General features: G+C 35.8%; 1 long non-coding RNA gene across 1 annotated transcript; it reads left to right on the top strand.

Moving 5' to 3' along the window:
• The first annotated feature begins 220 nt into the window (after nucleotides 1-220).
• Nucleotides 221-17970, top strand: LOC120323602. The gene is made up of 4 exons (XR_005564227.1): nucleotides 221-326; nucleotides 2519-2708; nucleotides 7854-7945; nucleotides 17887-17970. It is a non-coding gene; the product is annotated as an uncharacterized LOC120323602 (long non-coding RNA).
• Nucleotides 17971-19895: the final 1925 nt, after the last annotated feature.

Here is a 19895-nt window from a genome sequence, read left to right as displayed (position 1 = left end):
GTTTGGGTCTATTTCTGAAAAGAACTGTTTCCAAAACTGTCTTTCAAGACTGGAACTACTTGTAATGTACCCACGTCTTAGCATGTAACTCCATGTACTCGCTAACTGAGCAGTAAGAAAATTAGAACTGTTTGAAATGTTTCACCTAGGCATACATTTTGTCATAGTATTGAGCACCGGAGGAGCCAGTCAGACACCTATACATGGAAATGCGACAGGTGCAAAGCATAAGCTGTTTCACAAATCTTTGTGTGGTATAGATGCATTATTCTATAGGTATATTTCTGCTATGTGGTGAAGAGAAAACACTAAAGGATGGTAAAGTGGTAGGTAGTGTTAAGCTCTTTTGTTTTGTCAAGAAAGAAACTAAGAGCTCACAACTATACTGGCTTCTGCCAGAGAAAATTTAATGTAATAAAGAGATTTTGTGGTGTAAAACAAAACAAAAATCAAAAAAACCCCCAAACAAACAGAAGGCTACAAAGTTCATGTGCCTGTGGACACAGATATAGTTGCCATATTGCCTTTCACTGCTGTGAAAAGCATAACAGCATACATGAAAGAGCGCTTTAACTAGATCATTTCTTTTATAGTAAGTTAATTGCTTCATTAAAATTATATCTTAACTTTTATCATTATATTAATTTAAATGGCTTGTAGATATTCAGTAACTGTGTTTATGAAACAGTTGGTATGGGTCTCTCAGTAGCAGGAATCTTCATTAATCTGCAGATTAAATCTGCTATACTCTTTCTAAAGATTCACCAGAAAGAATTTATAATTTGTGGCTGATAATGAAAGTTCAACATTGTAGCTAGAGCAGCTTAGATAAAAATTGAGTCAGGACCTTTTATGCAGAACAGCGCAATTCTGTCAAAATCAAAATGATTCATAAAATTGATTTTGATTTTGTCAGTATGTTCTTTGAAGCCAGGGGGAAAAAGGGGAAGAAAAGAGACTTGAAAATGTTGAAATTTACAATTTTATCATCTTATAAAGGAAATGATTTAATAGTATTTGTTTTGAATTATCTATCATAACATAAAGTGCAGTCAAAATGGGGAAGGAATGCTCAGATGTGAAACTATATTTTTCATAAATATTAATTCTGTGAAGAGTTAGGATATCTTTAAAGAAAACCACATTTGAGAATCTGGAAAACCACCATGGATTGATTTCCTGCTGTCCCTTCTTAGCTCTAATTTTTATGTATAGTTGTATCTATATTATGAAAGTACATTCAAATTATAGACATTGTATTTTTACATATGTTTATTTTTAAGACCACTCTTCTGGCAGAACAAGATTAAAAACTGTCCTTGCACAACATTCAGGGGTGAAAGACCCTGATATCCATCACTTTCCACAAAATACGTTTCAACTTTGTAATGCCATGAGACATTATATATCTTCTGTTACTGCTCTTTGTCAAATGAGTTAGTAGACTGAGTAGTGACCCTTGTTACATGTGAACACACACACATTCTAAAACATCTTTGGCGATATAGATAAATTTTTAAAATTTTTAAAAAATTTAAATTTAAATATCTATGTGCAACTTTCAAAATTTAGTGCTACCAGATTTAGTGCTTTTGCTACCAGATGACAGTATCTACATTTACATTTTGGTTTGAACCACAGAGTGTTTTTCAAGTAATTATCCCAAATGTTTCCATTCTCACATTGGGAGGGGGAAGGGCATCAGAGACCACAAACTGGTTTACTTTTAGATGAAATTAAGCTGAAAAATACATGCCCAGAGTACTTCATTATATTGTACAATTTTTACTACATTTTATTAAAATTTTTTAAGAATAATTTGTCTTTGAAACCAAGTGAAAAATAAGTTTGTGTTTTAAGACTTGAATCATTATAAAAGAAAATAAACTTCTAAATATAATTAGGAAGCAAAAATCTATGATTTATCTTAGAAATAGCATAATCTAAGGGTGAAGGTTACATGTATATTCTGATCTAGTGCTAAGAAACACCAGAAAAAAAGAGGTGCCTTGAACTTGCTTTCATTTCATAAGTTGTTTTCAGAATGAAGTTTCTCTGTCCCTTAAAATATTTACAACTTCTGAGAAATATTAAAATTAAATTTCAAACTTTGCTTAAACGTGGATTGGAAGGTTAAGCAATCTCACTGAAAAAAAAAATTCCCCTTGTTCTTTTAAAAACCTTTTTAACTCATGCAAATGATATGTTTGGCATGCTGTGAATGCTCTTGCTAAATGCCATGTTTAATTTTCTCATTTTAAGAAAATCCTGAGACCATTTCAGAGTCTCCAAAGTAGTAAGATCATTTTGGATTGTGTGAACAGGCGTTTGAGGCTCTTGGTTTCACAATATGAACTGTTCATTTAGTTGTTTTATTCTGAGATTTTGATTAGTATGGGACAGACTGGCATGTGCATGCCCAGAATGGCCTCCTCTGTGATACAACTGAATGGTTTATCACTTACCTCATGCTATTCCTGACTGGATTTTCATTGTTTCCCCCTTTACTCTCCTGCAGCAACTACAGGTGGAATCTCCTCAAGATATGCAGAATGGTACTTTTTTCTTGAGCATGATGTTTGTGGTACTGACTCAGGAGAGGGTAATATCAGCTCTGTTCCCCCTTCCGATGGAAGTAGCATATCATCCTAGTACAAACAAATCAAGTATTTAGAGCAGGACTCAAATGCTGAACTCCTGACTACTAGGTCAGTAGCCATATCACTGAGCTATATGTACACTGCTTGTTTGTTTTCCTTGAGGCTTAAGGAATCTTGGATTTCTTGCCATACAGTGATAATTTACTTGGTAAAGACACAATCCTGTTTCAGAATAGCCTACCACTTCAAGTTGAAATCTAAATATTATTCCAGGGGAAAAGAAATTTCACCTACTTTACTCTCTGTCATCTAAAGCCAGAATGCTAATAAATTAAGACTACATATGTTATTTTTACAGTACTTCAACACCTTAGAAGACTTCAGTCTATGTACTGGAATGATTTTAGCAACTAAAAGTTATAAGGTTGTCAAGAGTATGGCAATGATAAAAAAGACAAGATATATTTGATTCTACACCTCTAGGAAAATGACCTGTATTTAGCCACCATGTGTATTTCAGTAAGATGTAAGAACGCAGACAATTTTTTTGAGTATCTGAAGAGTGCTTACTGTTCTAGCTTAATGCATCATATCCAAATCTACTTTGGGAGTGGCTGTGTGCAACCCATTCAGTCATTCCTCACTCTTTCACATATGGTAACATCTAAGTCTACAGTGGGCCATGACAGCATTTATATGTTCAGGCATTCATTGAAGGAAAAATATTTTGTTATTCTACCTTATGATCTCTCTTCCAATTACAGCATGTCCCTGCTGCCAAACAAACTGATGATAGCACATAGAGTTTAAATTAATGACAGGAGGTATCTTTTTATTTATAAGTAGTTGTGATGGGATTTTTTTTTTGTTGTTGTTGTTTAGGATTTTTAATAAAGGAATGAATATATGCAACTCACACATGACTTTGCTCATCATAACCCTGTTTGAGTGTATTAATTTTGATATAAAACACCCCTCCCCAAAACAAAAAGTTACTGTCTCAATATTAAAGCAGATTCACATATGTGGGAGAGAATGTGCTTCCTGCTACAGCATTTATATGCCACTACCAGAAGTTACCATCCACTCGTCCTCTCAAATGCTGCAGAAGGAGCCCAGATCACAGCAGAGAGATTGTGAAAATTTTGGAATAACTGCAAGTAGCAGCCTCCTGCTGCTGAATGTGACAGCTGCCCCTCCACTAGAATCACCACTAGATAAATTCTGAAAGAAATTTTTGGCCTCAGATGACTTTTCTGGTACCTCAAAAAATTATAGTGGTCCCACACCAGCTAAGAATCTAAAGAGGAAAAGGCTGTTTTAAAGCTGTCCTTTCAACTTTCTTATGGTTTTGCAATCAAAAGTCATTACAACTACTTCTTGAAATGGGAAACAGATAGTCTTTCACAGGACACACATGGGAAGGTTTTGGGCATTATGGCTAGTGGTAAAAGCCTTCTCAGCATATGTTTAGTGTTCATTTTCTTAGATGTCTGCCTATCTGCTTTACACAGCTAACTCATCATAGTGAACCACAGCTTGATCTGCAATGCCTGTATTTGCTATGCTGTTTTGTACATTAAATCAATATGGGCTACAAGTCTTTACCCCAGAGTATATCTTGAGCAGTTTGCTTAATGTGATTTCCTTCTAATATGCACTCTTGTGTTTGCTTGTAGCCTTTTACTTTCACATTTTAAAATGATCACAGCCTAAATCAGAGGAGCTGAAAACACATGACTATTCTCTTTAAAATGCAGAGCCATCAGGGTCCTCTCCTGTAGAGGGCTGATAAGTGCTTTAAATTTTTCAAATGTGGTAGAAATTGTGGCCTTTCACCTTTAGCCTTGATTAGGGTTGGGATTTAACACATGCTGCTTCTGTATTTTCTGTGATTAGATTGTCCTTGGGCAAGTTCATCCAGCATATTCTGGGCAGGTCAGTGATCAGTCATCTACAGGGAAAAGAACAAAACCAGGAAATATTCATAATTCATTATGATCAGACATTTAAGAGTACTCTAGAGAGATCTGCTGGTTGTGGGCATTTATTCTACAGTCTTATTATTTTACAGTTTGCTCTTCATGTTGGTCTTTACTATATGCTTCAGTTCTTTTAAGGCATTAGTATTTCCTGACTTTGCATACACAAGCCAGAGTTTAACTATCACCATATTTGCCTGTAGAAATGTTTTATTCTTTCAAATAATGTTCTCTGGCCTAAGAAAATATTCCTTTTTAAAAATAATCAGGCCAACACATGATCTCGAACTTAGTAATAACTGCTTAATATTAACAGCATTAGACACTTTTCTGCAAGATTTTAAGTGTGTTTTTTACAATGCAGTGAAGTAAATATACATGATTATGTTGCTGTATAAATATTTACAATTCACCATTCTCAGTTATAGAAATTCTGTCACTTTTTTTTCCTAACTTTTCTACCCCTAAGTTCTGTTTAAAGATTTAAAATTATGTTCTCAAACTTCAGGCTCATGTGTGTAGCTGAACACAAAGGAGTGAAATTTGCCTTTCTGCAGGGAACCAATGGGATTCCTATGTAACTCAAGTCCTGCTTAAACTCGACCTCAGAAAGCTTAACATTTCCCAGAATCACAGAATAGTTGAGACTGGAAGGAACCTCTAGAGACAATCTAATTCAATCCCCTTCTATAAAACCAGGGTTAACTAAAGCAGGTTGCTTCAGGTCATGTCAAGTTAGGTTTTGAATACCTCTAAGGATGGAGACTCCATAACCTTTCTTTGCAACCTGTTTCAGTGTTCAGCCACCCTCACAATAAATAGGCTTTTTCTAATGTTTTAAAAGAATTTGCTTTATTTCAGTTTGTTCCCATTAGCTCTTGTTCTTTCACTTACCACTGAGAAGAGTCTGGCTTCATCTCCTTTGCTTACTGCTGCAGTGGGTTGACCTTGTCTGGCTGTCAGATGCCCACCAAGGCACTCCATCAGTCTCCCTCCTCAATGGTACAGGAGGATAAAATAAGATAAAAAAACTCATCCATCAAGTTAAGGACAAGGAGAACATTCAGCAATTACCACCACAGGCAAAAGAGACTTGGAAATGAATTTAATTTATTACCAATCAAATCAGAGCAAGATAATGAGAAATAATAACAAATCTAAAAACAGCTTCCCAATCCCCCTTCCTTCTTCCTGGACTCATCTTCACTCTCGACATCTCTATCTTCTCCAAGCAATGCAGGGGGCTGGGAAATAGCTGTTGCAGTAAGTCCACAACACTTTGTCTCTGCCACTTTCTTATTCTCACTGTCTGCCCTTGTTTCAATGTGTGATCCCTTACACATGAATTTCTTCAACACTGAGTCCTTCTCACAGGCTGCAGTTCTTCACAAACTGTTCCAGTGTGTATCCTTTCCATGGCATGCTTTTTTTTTTGGGACAGGACTGCTCCAGCACAGGTCTCCCGTGGAGTCTCAGGTCCTGTCAGAAAACCCCCTCTGGATGGGTTTCTCTCCACAGGCAGCAGTTCCTGCCAGAAGTCTGCTCCAGCATGGACTTTTCAAGAGATCATAGCTTCCTTCAAGGTATATCCACTGGCTTAGTGTGGGGTCCTCCATGGGCTGCAGATGGATATTTATTCACCCTTGGATGATCATGGGCTGCAGAGAGACAGCCTACCTCACCATGGTCTTCTCCACACACTGCAGGAGAATCTCTGCCCGGCACCTGGAGCACCTCCTTCTCCACTGATATTGATGTCTGTAGAGTTGTTTCTCTCACATAACCTCACTTCTCTACAAAGAATGCATTTTTTTACTTTTTCTTTAATGTGTTATCACGGAGGTACTACCAGCATAACTGGTGGGCTCAGCTTTGACCAGCAGGAGATCTGTCTTGGAGCCACTTGGAACTGGCTCTGTTCAGTGTGGGACAATGTCTGGCATCTCACAGAAACGACCTCTATAGCCACCTTGCTGTCAAACCTTGCCATATAAAATCAATATACCTACTTCATGTATAAATATAAAAATTGCTCAAATTCTCATGAACCTCTTCTGCTTGAGTTTGATCAACCCCATCTCTCTCAGCCTCCTCCTGCATGTCAAATTCTCCAGTCTCTTAATCATCATCATGTCCCTTTGCTGGATTTGCCTCAGTATTTCGCTGTTTCATTTGGACTGAGAAGCCTCGTATTGGATACAGAACTGCAGTTGTGTTTCACCAGGCATGAGGAAAATTTCAAATATTCTTGTCTGACTAAAACTTAGAAGGCCACTGCATTATGCCATTTTTTTCTATTCAAAATCTATTCAGGATCATAGGATCACAGAATCATAGAATCAATTAGATTGGAAAAGACCTCTGAAATCATGAAGTCCAACCTGTAATCTATTATAGGATCTATTTATAGGATCTATTTAGCAAAATGGAAAATTTAATATGTTAAAGACTTTTAAAAAGACAGGTGAAAAAAATGTCTATCTTTCTTTAGACATTAAACATTAAAACAAAAGCCTACCTCTGACCTTTTTCTGATCCGTGAAGTCATGAGCCATCCAGTAAAGAGAATGATCTTCTCATTACGTTGGGACTGTTTCCCTCACAAGTGTAAAGAATAGTTCAGAATATTTCATGGAGTAGTTTCATAAAGACTTGGTGTTTTCATGAAGTCCAAAGTCCTCCCTGTTCATCTTGCTCTCCAGTCTGGATTTCTGAACTGGGTTTTGAATCAGAGACATTCAGTTTTCGAGTTGTCTGCTAATAGACACTCCTCTTCATTTCTGCAGCACTTTTTCTTCCATGGACAACTTGCAGTTGGTTCTCTATGCTGTAATGAATTTCAGTTTGTACTTTAGCGTACACAGTGAAGCAATGCTTAATATTTTTCTTCTGTTCAGATGTCCTGTCTTAAGTGTTAACATTAAATTTAGTGAATGTGAATAATATATAGCCACTGAAACTCAGTAATTCAACCTGATACAAACCTTTTATAATCATACTACCACTGTATAGGATGTTTGTAGATATTTTCACCTTCATGTGTGCATGTATGTTCCTTGTTGGGTCTACTGCTATAGCTAATAAAAATAGTCCACCATTTACATATTTTTTTGTTCCTGTTTACTTTGTCTTCATGAATAAGAATGCAAAAATATTGATAAACACAGATTTACTCGCTCTGTTTTTGAAGACACATACTTTTTTGTTAAATTATATTTTCGATTCAACAGCTACATTATTCAGCTTTGTGTTGCTTCCTTTTAATCTACAGGGAATAATCCTATTTCATATAGATGAATCAAGAATACAACCAATAGGATCACAGAATCATATAATGCTTTGGATCAGAAAGGACCTTCAAAGGTAATTTAGTCCAACCTCCTGTCATGGGCACCACACCTTCCACTAGACCAGTTTGCTCAAGGACAAATCCAACCTGACCTTGAACACTGAATATATTGTTTATATGCCAGTAATAACAGCATGTGTTATGTAACCTTAATAATACTGAGCAATTCTTTTTTATATTTAAAATGCAAAGTATTTTTAAAATATTCCTACAGTGGAGGAAATGAAACTTTTAATATAAGCATATTCAAAGTGTTTGCTACTCACAGTTGCTGTGTAAGGAAATTTGTTCTGTGAAAACAATAGACTCTCTTGCAACTACCATCCTTTTCCCCAGTTTCTGATTATTTGCAAAACAATAAATATTTGGGCAGAAGTTAATTGCTTCTATTCAATCATTTGACACATTCTTCATTACTTTTAGAGCATATGAGCCCTTCATCCAGTAACAGGTACAATTAAGACTGATGAAATCATTAGACGTGTTGTAAACATTCAGTTTATCCATATAGAGTTTGGCAACGTCTTAAAGGTCTTCTGTCAAATTCATTCGCTGTTTAATTATTTGTTGTTGATACTGAACAACAATATGATCACTATCATTTGTCATTACACTCTAGTGCAGGCACAGATTTTTCACTGTATGGCTGCTGGTTCCAAGAAGGTTTCAGTTAAGTGAATGGAAGAGTTAATAACATCTCATGAAAGTCTGCAGTTTCCTTGTGAAATAAAACAACTATTTTCTTAAGATTCCTGAAGAATAGCAATGAATACTGTAACTGATGAGGACTCCTAACCAAACAAAGTTAAATTTTGAGGACTAGAACTGTCACTTGTTGCTGTTGAAGTATTTCTAAATGAAAGCTCAAAAGGCTCAAGACGGTTGTCTTGTTTAAAGAGAATGTAGAAATGACATGTGCAAACGTACCTTCAGTAACTTTTATTCTGTGATTCAGCTACAGAGTCTTGTTACATTTTGTATTTAGCAACTTATCTGAGAAAGTAGATAATCTCTGATATCTTCCTTGATTAGCTCATTAGGACTAAAGAAATGGAAAAATAATGCTGCGTGATGGTAATCGTGCTTGAAATTTATAAGCCATCTATATTCTCACCTTTTCTGTTATCTGTGAAGCATTTCCTGTGACTTCTCGTGTGGTAAATGCTAGTCATATTTATTATTTTCGATTGCGAGCAGAATATAGTTTTTTTGGACTGTATCAGCAGTGAGGACAACAGCAAAACTTGGAGTTGATAATTTTTTCCTAGATTTTTCTAGATTAAACTTTTTTTTTAACCTATTCTATCCCTTATAATAGAAATAAGTAAAACAAGTATAAATACAGAATACAAGTGTGTAAGTATGGAGCATGCTCAGTAGGCAAAGGTTCTTTGTGGCTGATTTATAAACTTTTCCTCTCATGGGTACACCTTTCCTCACACACAGATGGTTGATTTAGTTATGCACACCATCTATACCATATACTCTACTTTAAAATTTACACTCATGTTAACTGGAAGTAGAGAGAGGCACAAGAAGATGGGGATTTGAGATCCTTATTTTCAATCCATGCCAGTTGCCATGTTTGTGTCTCTGATCCTCTTCCCCACAAAAAAAGAAGGTGAGCTATAGATCCCCTTTCCTTAGTTACTTCCTTGTTCAATTTCCAGCTTTCCCTCTAAATTGAAAAATACCTTTCAATGAAAGGACCTTCTCTACAAATGTGGCTTGTTTTTTTTCAGGGAAGAAACATGTATAAAGCCATTGTTTGAATGTTAATAGAAAACAATTATGCTGCTTTCTGGGTCAATTTCTGTATTTTTTGGCTTTCTACACAAATGCACTTGCAGTCATTTTCAGCTGGGTCTTCTAATGCCTATACCCCTGAGCTGCTTTTCATCACAACTCTAAAACTGTGTGAAATCAATGGAAATTGTGTTTATAATACTCTCAAAGGTCTTGTGAGGCTTAAATAATTAACATTTACAAAACACTTCAAAATCTTTAGCTTAAAAGATGAGGTGGCTGGTCTTAAAATCTAGGACATGTCTTGAAATCTTAGACAATATTACCTAATGCTTACAGCATTTCTTTGAGCTTAGATGTGTGTTTTATACCTGGTTATAGAAATCCTATTAAATGCAAAATAATAACAACAGGTTCATCTGAAAGCAGTCAGTAAGAGAATTTTGTACAGAGAGGCTCTACTCAGTAGATGTAGTCAGCAGCAGTGAGACTTAAATGGGCTACTTTTGTTCCCTCAGAATGACTCATAGCTTTAGCTGAAACACATTTGCCACATTGATCCAGGGTTGCTTCTTACTGGGAATGCTCAGTGTGAAAAGATTAAATCTCCCTGTACCACAGTAGCCCTTTTATAGAAGTTAAAACTTCTGCGACTCATGATAGGAAGCAGAGTATATTAGTCTGGGCAGAACTATCTTAATGCACTGCTTCCGCTGTACCTGGAGTGGTAGGAGGATGTTTGGTAATAAGGGGACTTGCACATCCTTCTTCCTCCCCTCCCCTCGCTGAAATTCTAGCCCTTTAGGCACTCTTCCTAGCTACTGCCAGGGATCTGCTGTTTCTCTTGACTGTGTGTCCGTAGCAACCGACAGCACTCAGGCTTTTTTTGTTCCTATTTTGATTATGTCCTGTTTTCCACACTCTACTGCAATGCTGAAAATACAGCTTTCAAGAACTAGGCTGGTTATCTTAACACTACACATTGTAGGTATCAATGTAGACATCAGTGTAGAAAGGATTCACTTCACCTGGCTTCAGATGTATGCATCTGAATTTGTCAACTCCTCTTACAGTCATTGCAGAGAAAGGTATGATTACAATTCTGATAATGAATGAATTATCAGGCCTCCACTTAATGGTGAGGTGAAACACTTTTTAGAATTACTCCTAGAAGGAATGCAGAGGAAATCTAGACAATTAAATATAGGAGTTGGACTAGATAACTGAAGGGGCCAAAAACCAGCTCTCAGCAAAGAGAAGCTTGGTCAATTTGAACGATAAACCTTGGAAAACAAGGGCTGACAAGAATCTTGTGATGTGAAGAAACTGGGCCCTTATCATAACACCTATTAAAGAACAACCTTATGGATTACCCTGGCACCAGCAGAATGAAGAAAGGACTTTTTGAAATTTTGTTATCAAACCATGTTTACACCCATGTAATCCTTCCCCTCCCCATGTAATCCTGCTTGAAGAAAAATTAACTATTTGGAAACTGCAGTAAAACCTTGTGCAACTCCTTAATTAACGTAGCTGGTTCTCCTCATTAACATGTCCAGCCCCCGAGGCCCTTAAAATTGTGTTCTCACGTTCAATAAACTATTTCAGTTTCTGCTTTATACTGGAATCATGTTTAGTTTTTCAGACCATCACAGATAACCTTTAAAGGTCCCTTCCAACCCAAACTATTCTTTGATTCTATTGATTTTGCTCATATGCTTCCTACCTTAAATGACAAAAATTATTGTGTGATTCTATGATGTGGCTCTATTGGCTGTGACCCAAGGAGATCAGCCATGTCTTATATCTGCCTCAGTATTTTCATTTGTATATTATCATGAAAATTGCAATTCTGAAACTGAAAGCATCATTAAAAGAAGCACTGGTGGATGATGGGGAGTAGGAGTGTCCATGTATTTGCATTTGTGCTGAAAGACCAATGCTCTCATGGTGAAACTGGGCTTTTTTTTTCCATGGGATCACCTCGTATTGCAGAGCTGATTACTTTAAGTGAAAAAAAATTAATTTTGATTTTAGTTATTTGTACATTTTTTCAAATGTATAGCAGCATTTAGCTGTTATTGTCTCTTTCAGCAGTATTTGATACTAGAATTTTCAATAACTTGATTCACAGCAGGACTTGCTTATACACTCATAATCTGGTTTGACTCATTTGCTCTTATCTGCAATAAGATACATTCATCTAATACAGTTTAAGTTTTTGCACAGCTCAAAGAGCTTTTGTAAGTCTTCTGTGCTTTTAATATTTAGATTCTATCCTTAGGATTGGTTTCTCAACAGTGTGCCATTGTTTCCTTGGGTGGGTTAATGACAGCCAAATCCATTTTACACTTCCTTTTGATCTTACAGTGCAGTCTCATCCTATGTAATGACCTCTATTATGTATAATTTTGGATGTCACATATCTTAATGAAGTTAAAATGGTTTGCATCTCTTGGTTAGCTATGGTGTATTAGCATTTGTAATGTCTTCCAATGAATGTTGTCCACATTTTTCTGGCAGATGAAGTCGATTTTTTTTTCATGTTCTACTCGTATGTCCTGTAATCTTGTCACAGGCACCTGTGAAGTCTCATATTGATTTTAAGGTGCTTAATAAATCACAAAGCCCAACATCTGAAATATCTCTTAACATTTCTTCTTGACCCTCCATTGTCTTATATTTCCAGCCATTTAGGCAGAGCTATAGCTGATGATTATATGTCACTGTGGTAGTCCTTTTTCAAAGTTCTTTTTTACCATATTTGGGTGGCAGAAACATCAGCTTTAAAGGGATTTATGTTTCATTGCAGTTCAATTGAGTTTTGAATGACAACAGCAGTGAAAACTCCTTTCTTGTTTCTTACTGTAGCCCTGAGTATACTGTTTCTCAGAGCTACCCTGGATATCTCAATATCCTGCAGTGTAGATGTTAGAACTCATCCCACATAACAGTAGATACGCATGCAGAATTTTATGTTTACACCAATTCAATAGAAACTGTTTCACACTAGTGATAATGGTTGGTGTTAGCAGGTCTCATTTCTTGATGAAATTTTAAAGCCAGAGCTTTTGAAACACAATAAAGGCAGCAGATGTAATGTTATGTTTAGTTAATCAATTAGTATGCCTATAGAAAGATATAATATTTAAAATTAGTAGAATTTTCCTTCTTGCTGCCTTGTGCAGAAAATTCACAACAATTAATAAATAGACAAAGATCTCAGTAAGCGGCTAGGTACAGAGATCAGGATGCAAAAACAACCCAGAGAGTAGTCTAAATACTATACTGTGCAGGAACTCTCACTAGCTTTTCCTCTCCATCTCTGTGAAGCCTGAGTCAGCTGCATAGTAAATTATATTCACAGCGTAGTGAGGTTGAGCACACATGAGGTACAAAATTTCAGGTAGTCATCCTAGCATAGGTATTGGTTTAAAAAACAAGGGATAGGACAATAATCCCCACCATCTGTAACATTCTGAGGGTATTGGTAGATGGAACTCCCAACACTGAGAAGGCCTGCGGTATGTCTGAATTTGCGCAGGAATAGCTGTTTCTTAAGGAGGCTTTTCTTTCTTCAATACAGAAGAGATTTCCTGTACTACCAATCCTTTTCTTTCTCTCTTTTTTCTGTTATGATAGAAAAAATTGCAATGAGATGAGAAAATTTCTCCAGCTATTTTATAGTCTGCAATGTGTCATTTATGAATCAGAGAAAATTACTTCTGTTTGTCACCTCAAGTGTTCCATCCAGCTATCCACATTTTTCTGGTTGTGGTCACTATAAAACAGAATACCTCTATTAATATATTCTTTCCTTTATAATATCTCTGTGTAGTCGGATAATGTCACTACATAGAGAGCTAAGAAAAAGAAAGAATGAAAGTAGTTTCCCAAAACACTTGGAAAATTTTTCATTTCCAGAAGTAAATTAGGTACCAGAGATTTACATTTCATTGCAGGGCAATGCTGTGTAGCATCTTAAGGAACCTTTGAAAATTTTACTTCTGGTGATCAGAGGAGGTATGGAGTAAGTATATATATATATGGAGAATTGAAATCATCCTTACTGCCTTTAGGTGATTTAAACTTAAATAAGAATTTTTGGCTGAAAATGTAATGTTGAAGTCTGACATTATCTCTTAGTTTACTCGTTATTTATATATCACATACATTTTCTGGGTCATATGGCCTTCCGCTTCTACACAGAATTGAAAGACTAATTGACAACTTTTTTCCTGCCATTTGTATATTTTCATATTTTAAATTATGATTCAGGTTAACTTTTTTACTCTTATTTTATGGTCTATATTTTCCTTTTCTAGAGTTATGCTTGTTTTGGATTAATTGGTTTATGATTTTCCCCCCACTCCCTCTCTAAGTAGTCATTACTTTTTACTGTTTGCTTTTCTGCTTATTGAGTAAAATCCAATTCCTACCGTGCAGGTCAACAGTTTTCCTGAGAGACAGAAATTGCTGATTATTTTTCCCACAAAAATCTCAATCATACACTGATTACACACTTACCTCTCTGATTGTTTTGGTCCATCCTGCATTTCTCTCTGAAAACTCAAATGACTCTCAGGCCTCATCTGCTAGTGAAAAGCATTAGTGTCAAGAGTGTATCTCTAGATCTTAATGTTCACTACTCTTTCTAGAAAATGTCAGAACCTTTATATAATTAACATGTGGGGAAACTTCTCTCTGCTCAGGGTTATTTGCTTCTGGAAAAGCAATGTCTGATTTCCTTTCAAAGCTACTGATAACAATTTTCACCCACTTGCTAATAAAATCTCTATCTTATATCTCAGAGGAGAGTGGTGACAAATCAACACTTGTATTATTCAGACTAGTTAATTAAAAGAGTGATTTATCAATTTAAAATTCCAAATCCCTTTTTCTTTTTTTTTTTACCTTTGTTGCTTAATTATACAAATGTAAATCCACCTTTAATAACCATATTTGTCCATCATCCAAAGCTCACAATGTCCTTGGTGATCTCAAATTCTATGATAAATGCCCTGCAGGCAGTTTGATAAGTTGGACTTTACACAATAAAATCACGTTGTTATTGTCATCCTCACTGAAACATTGTAGTTTTATCCTTCCAAAATAAAGCTTTAATAGTCTGGGCAATACAAAACTGCACAAGACATTCCAGTCCCACTCCTGAGAGCATTTTAAACCAACTCATCTACTGACACCATTTATATATCCTCCTCTACGGTGGAGAGTAAGTTATATTTCCTGTCCCCACAGAGAAAAATGTAATAAGTCAGACCCCATTCCAAATTTCCTATTGCACATCTGATTTAAGGTTAAGTAGTATGCAAAGGAGCATTGAGTCTGTGCATTATTTTGAATATTAATTAAATTAAAAATAGGAAGTAATATGATGCAGGTTCATGGTGTTAGAAATATCTGTTCTTTCTCTCAGAGCCATATGCTTGCCACTGTTGCTGTGTGGGCAGGCTGGAGAAGGTGCAGCCTTAGAGCTGAAATTTTGTGATTTCCACACACCATTCCAGGCTGCAGAATACAGGCAGATTTCATGTAGTGTATATCAGACTAGAGAAAGAGAAATGTGAATGGCTTTTTTGTTGCTGCATACTTCCTCAGTTTTTTCTCCAACATGAGAGCTGATGGCCAGCTTCCATCAACTGCACCATCATCTTCTTCAATGCGAACCCATCAGCTGTGTGCAGGGTGAGATTGTGCTACGCAGGGCAGCATATCAGGACATTCTGCGGCAATTTCTAATACGCAGAGTGTAGTGTGCAATGTTTTCTTTACCCTCTTCTTCTTTTTTTTTTTTTTTTTTTTCAGTTGTCCTATCAGGACATACAAGTTACAGCAAAGATCCTAGAGGCACTTTTTGGACTGAGAAATATTCCAATTCCTGTTATTAGGACTATCACATCTTCTTGATATTGCAGTACTTCTGTTCACACTATCCATCATGAAATAGGAGAAAGATGAGCATTTCTTATAATTTCTAGGCAAGAGTAAGTTAAAAGAGGCAAATTTGGAAGTGATGCAATCTATGGCTTGTTCCTGTAGAACGAGGGAATTTGTGCAAGTAACATTTGATTTCCAGTCAGGACTCTTCTAAGCATTGCTTTTGGGTAAGAAACAGCAACATTGCCTTTGTGTTCCTATTTCATGTTACTAATTAACATGGTAACTGTCATCAAAAGGCCAGTAGGCATTGATCTGTTCATCTCCCAAAGTGATTAGCAACATGAAATTTGCTAATAGGATCTACCTGAAACAGCACCAAAAAGCAGAAAGGCCAGTTTCACCTATGTAACAATTTAATGTAGAAGAGCTGTCACATCCAAAGGGTGACTGTTTAGTTCTCTTATTGAATAATACTGATATTGTAACTGTACACAAATGTTGTATATAGCTCTTCTTGCAATGAATGCAGACCCTTCATTAACCTAGCATAAGTCTGCAATGCTAAATCCTTCCATACGAAAAATTTAATGACAATACTTAGATGAACTGCTCTGAGTAGGGTTATGAATACTTGCTAATTTTGTTATGAAAGTGTTTGAAGAGATACCATGATTAGATAAAATGGATGTCAATAAAATAAAGAGAATCTGTTAAAAAATTTCTTTTATTTTTAGTATTTCTATTTCTCATTCAAGTGGAAATGTGAAAAAGAGACCTTGTGTATTTATCTCCACATGTATGAGAGAGAGAGAGAGAGAGAGGAAGATTTGACTGAATGATGACTTCCTAGAAAGAAGGTGACAAAGATTATCTATTTGCCCAGATTCATTTCACAGGACATTTTCCATGATAAAAGAAGCTAAAGAAAATGTAACTGTCATGTACAGTTCTCCCACTAATTTCTTGTAATAACATTTAGGTTGTGATTGGGTCTGTTAGTAAGGTAGTTGTGGGATGGAATGCGATAAAAAAATAGTATTTTCCCAACATTTCATAAGCGGTCGAGAAATTCCTTCTTAAAATCCATGATACTTAGACAACAGTAATTTTTAAGTGTTGAAAAGGTTCTCCACAAAATAGAATATTGAAACGGTATAATTTGCATAATAATAGTTTGATTTACATATTTATTATTTTAATTTCATTTGCCACAAACAAAATGTTCTAACCTGGTTACAGGATAATCTCTAACCTTCTGTTGTTCTTCGTTAAGTGAACACACAGACACACGTACTGGCCTTTATCTACATTTCATAGAATGTGTTCGCCTTTTCGACAAATGCATTTCTTGATTCCAAAAAAGAGATTTACTGGGGGAAATCCCAAGAAAAAAAAAGAAAATAGTGACCTTTACAGTTTTCTGTTTAATTGTTCCACATTTATTTTTTGTTGTTGAATTGTGAGGTCTTCTCTGGGGTGTTTATATTGCTCTTTATCATATCTGAGCTAAAAATTATGGTTAAAAATGCAAAAGTTAGCAATTGCAGTTTTTGAACAAAATGTTTTAGTGATGGTTACTCATCTTTATGTTTAATGGTTTGTTAGTTTTGAGCTATGAAAATACGTCCTTCCATAAATAAATTAATTCAAAAATTTCAAGCTTTTTCTATACATTAATATTTGTAGCTTTAAAAATTAGATGAAAAAAGCAACATTGGGGGAAAACAATCCCCAACATAGGAATTCCTTGTCTAATGTTGAAATGTCACTGTGTGTAATAGTAATCTAAATGCTAGGGTAGAATCAGGAAGTAAATATGATTCTCTTCTTAACATTTCGCTGTCTTATGTCTCCATCACTGTCGTCATCAAGTAGGAGAAGAGATATTCAGTAGTAGCAGGCAATAGCAATGATATAATAAGAAAGTACAGATGGAAATTCTCATACTAAGACAAAGGGAGTGCCAGAGATCTGAAGACTCTTCCCATGAAGTACTTAGAACAGTGACTCCAAATAGGAAATATTTCAAGTTTGGAATATCTTTGTTTAAAAAATTAAGTGTTTTTTGTTGAGTGGTCTGTAGGAAGGGAGAACTACTCCTTTTTAAAGCTAGAAAATAGTCACATATGTTTCTTTAGTCATAAATGCAGGGGTTTTGAAACTAAACTCCTCATTTGCTGTGCTTCTTATCTTGGCCACAGAACTTTGTTAATGCAGCAGCCTTTCTTTCTGTTCTGTGTTCATCCTGAACACCTTTGCACTGCTGTTCCCTGTTGTGACATCAAGTGTCTTTGTCTTCTTTGTGCAGTGTGAAAAGGTAGGAGGAATTCAACCTGGAATGGGGTCAGCATATCAAGGGATGAGCTTCATGACCACCACCAATGCTGGCAAGAACCTGTCTCTGTGGTCAGGCACATGCCCCGGTCCCCAGCATGACACTCCAAATTGCTTCCTCAATACAAGAGAGCTGAGCAACACTTACACTTTCCAGAATGAAGTTGTCTATCTTTTAGCATCTAAAAGTACATTTGTATGATGCTTTGTAGACAGATGTGAACAAATCTAATTACCTCATGCAAAGTGTCATGATAACTGTGATGCAAAGCCTGTAGGGAGAAACTGGTTTGTATACAGCAATCTTGGAGCATGGGTGGATTAGGATCAGGATTCAAAAGGCTTTATTGCTATTTAGTCTCTACCCCTACTCCATCTATACTACTTCTCCATTTTATCAAGAGTTCTGGTCTCATAAAAAGCGGTGAGTTTAAAGGCATTTTTATAGGGTATCTAAATTAATCAAATATAAAGAACATAACAGTATGGTTAAATCCATTTGTCACACTTAATACTGAAGGATTCCTAAGACACTTTCAACAGTGACATATATCCCAAAGAGATAATCCTTCTAAGGAAGAAGTGGTCCATTAGGGGAAGATTGAACTTTGGAAACAGGAAGACAGACAGATATGTCATTATTTGAATGACCTTAGTACCTTAGGAGAGTTAGATACCAACAAAGAGGAGATGAAATAATAATAATAAAAAAAAACAAACCCCAAAAAACTAAGAAGGAAAAGTTATTTAAAGCCTGTAAGGAACAAAGCACAAAGTAATATATTTCATCAGAAATATGTAAATGTATTCTGAATATTCTTCTAGAAAAAAAAAGCACACTTTTTTTGAAAGAAAATTCTTCTCCTATAAATTCATCATGAGTTCAGTATCTAAATTAATGTTATGACAAGGGCTTCAGGTGTCAGGATTTCCTGCAAAGGAAATTATTTTAACCTCAATCCAGAAATCAGAGGTTATGATGGGAGACCGTGCAGGCTTGATGATTAAAAGAGGATTCAGATAAAACTGTTTCTGAACTTCACTGCAAATTTTCTAATGAAATGACAAAGCTATCTTTCCTTTAAAAAGTGTTTCTGACAAAGTTCTGTATTTGAGGTTAATGACATGTCTACCTGGCTGGAGTCTTTGAAAAAAAGTGAAAAGTTGGCTGAGGACATGATGTATGAAGAAAGGAAACAAAAAGAAAAATAATTATAAATACTTATTCCCATGTTGGCAGAACTGCTAAATAATAACATTTAAATGAAAGGAACCCTCTGTACATAGTTATATCTTGTCCATGCCCAGCACCACTGCAGTCAGTGGAAGCCTTACCTCTAATTTCAGAGGACATAGAAAAATCAAGAGAAATTTTACTTTCAGTGTAATTATAATGTGGTGCTAGATATGCACTGTAGAGTACTTGTATATAGGAGACAACCACTCTAGAAACTTCAACTTACCATTTAGATGGTAAATAGCATGTGTTTCTTCTTACATTTTTTAATACCTTCATGTTGATACCACAGAGAGAAAGTTTCTAAGCTTCAGGGAAATTAATCACATCTTCATTACAATATTTCCTGCAAGGAAGTGCCCTAATTCCTATAAGGAAGCAATGTGACAAAGCATGCTTTTCGTGGTCCTTATAAAAATTGCTTCCTATCAGCTGAAAAAGCTGTTGTTATTGGTACCAATGAGTATAACAACTGATGCTGCTTTCATGAAGACGATTATGAAAGGGAGGGCAGCCTTATGAGACACCACTATAACCTTTTTTTCCACCCAGTGCTTACCGGGTAGAACAAAATTAGCAAATAACATGTTTAGGAAACTCTTGCCTCTTAATCTGTAAAGGACTTTCACATAAACAATTGTTTTTAACACTACTTACATCTACAAGTGACTTTTTGTAAATATGTTAAGGAATAGTTCGTATACAAAAAATTTTTCTGGACAGTTTGAGATTGTTTCTCTAGAGAC

Source organism: Pipra filicauda, unplaced genomic scaffold (assembly GCF_003945595.2).
Source record: "Pipra filicauda isolate LSUMZ 115617 unplaced genomic scaffold, ASM394559v2 scaffold298_size1015687_pilon, whole genome shotgun sequence".
NCBI classification, from domain to species: domain Eukaryota; kingdom Metazoa; phylum Chordata; class Aves; order Passeriformes; family Pipridae; genus Pipra; species Pipra filicauda.
The sequence above is the reverse complement of the archived record's forward strand: the minus strand, read 5'-3'. Positions and strand labels throughout refer to the sequence as shown.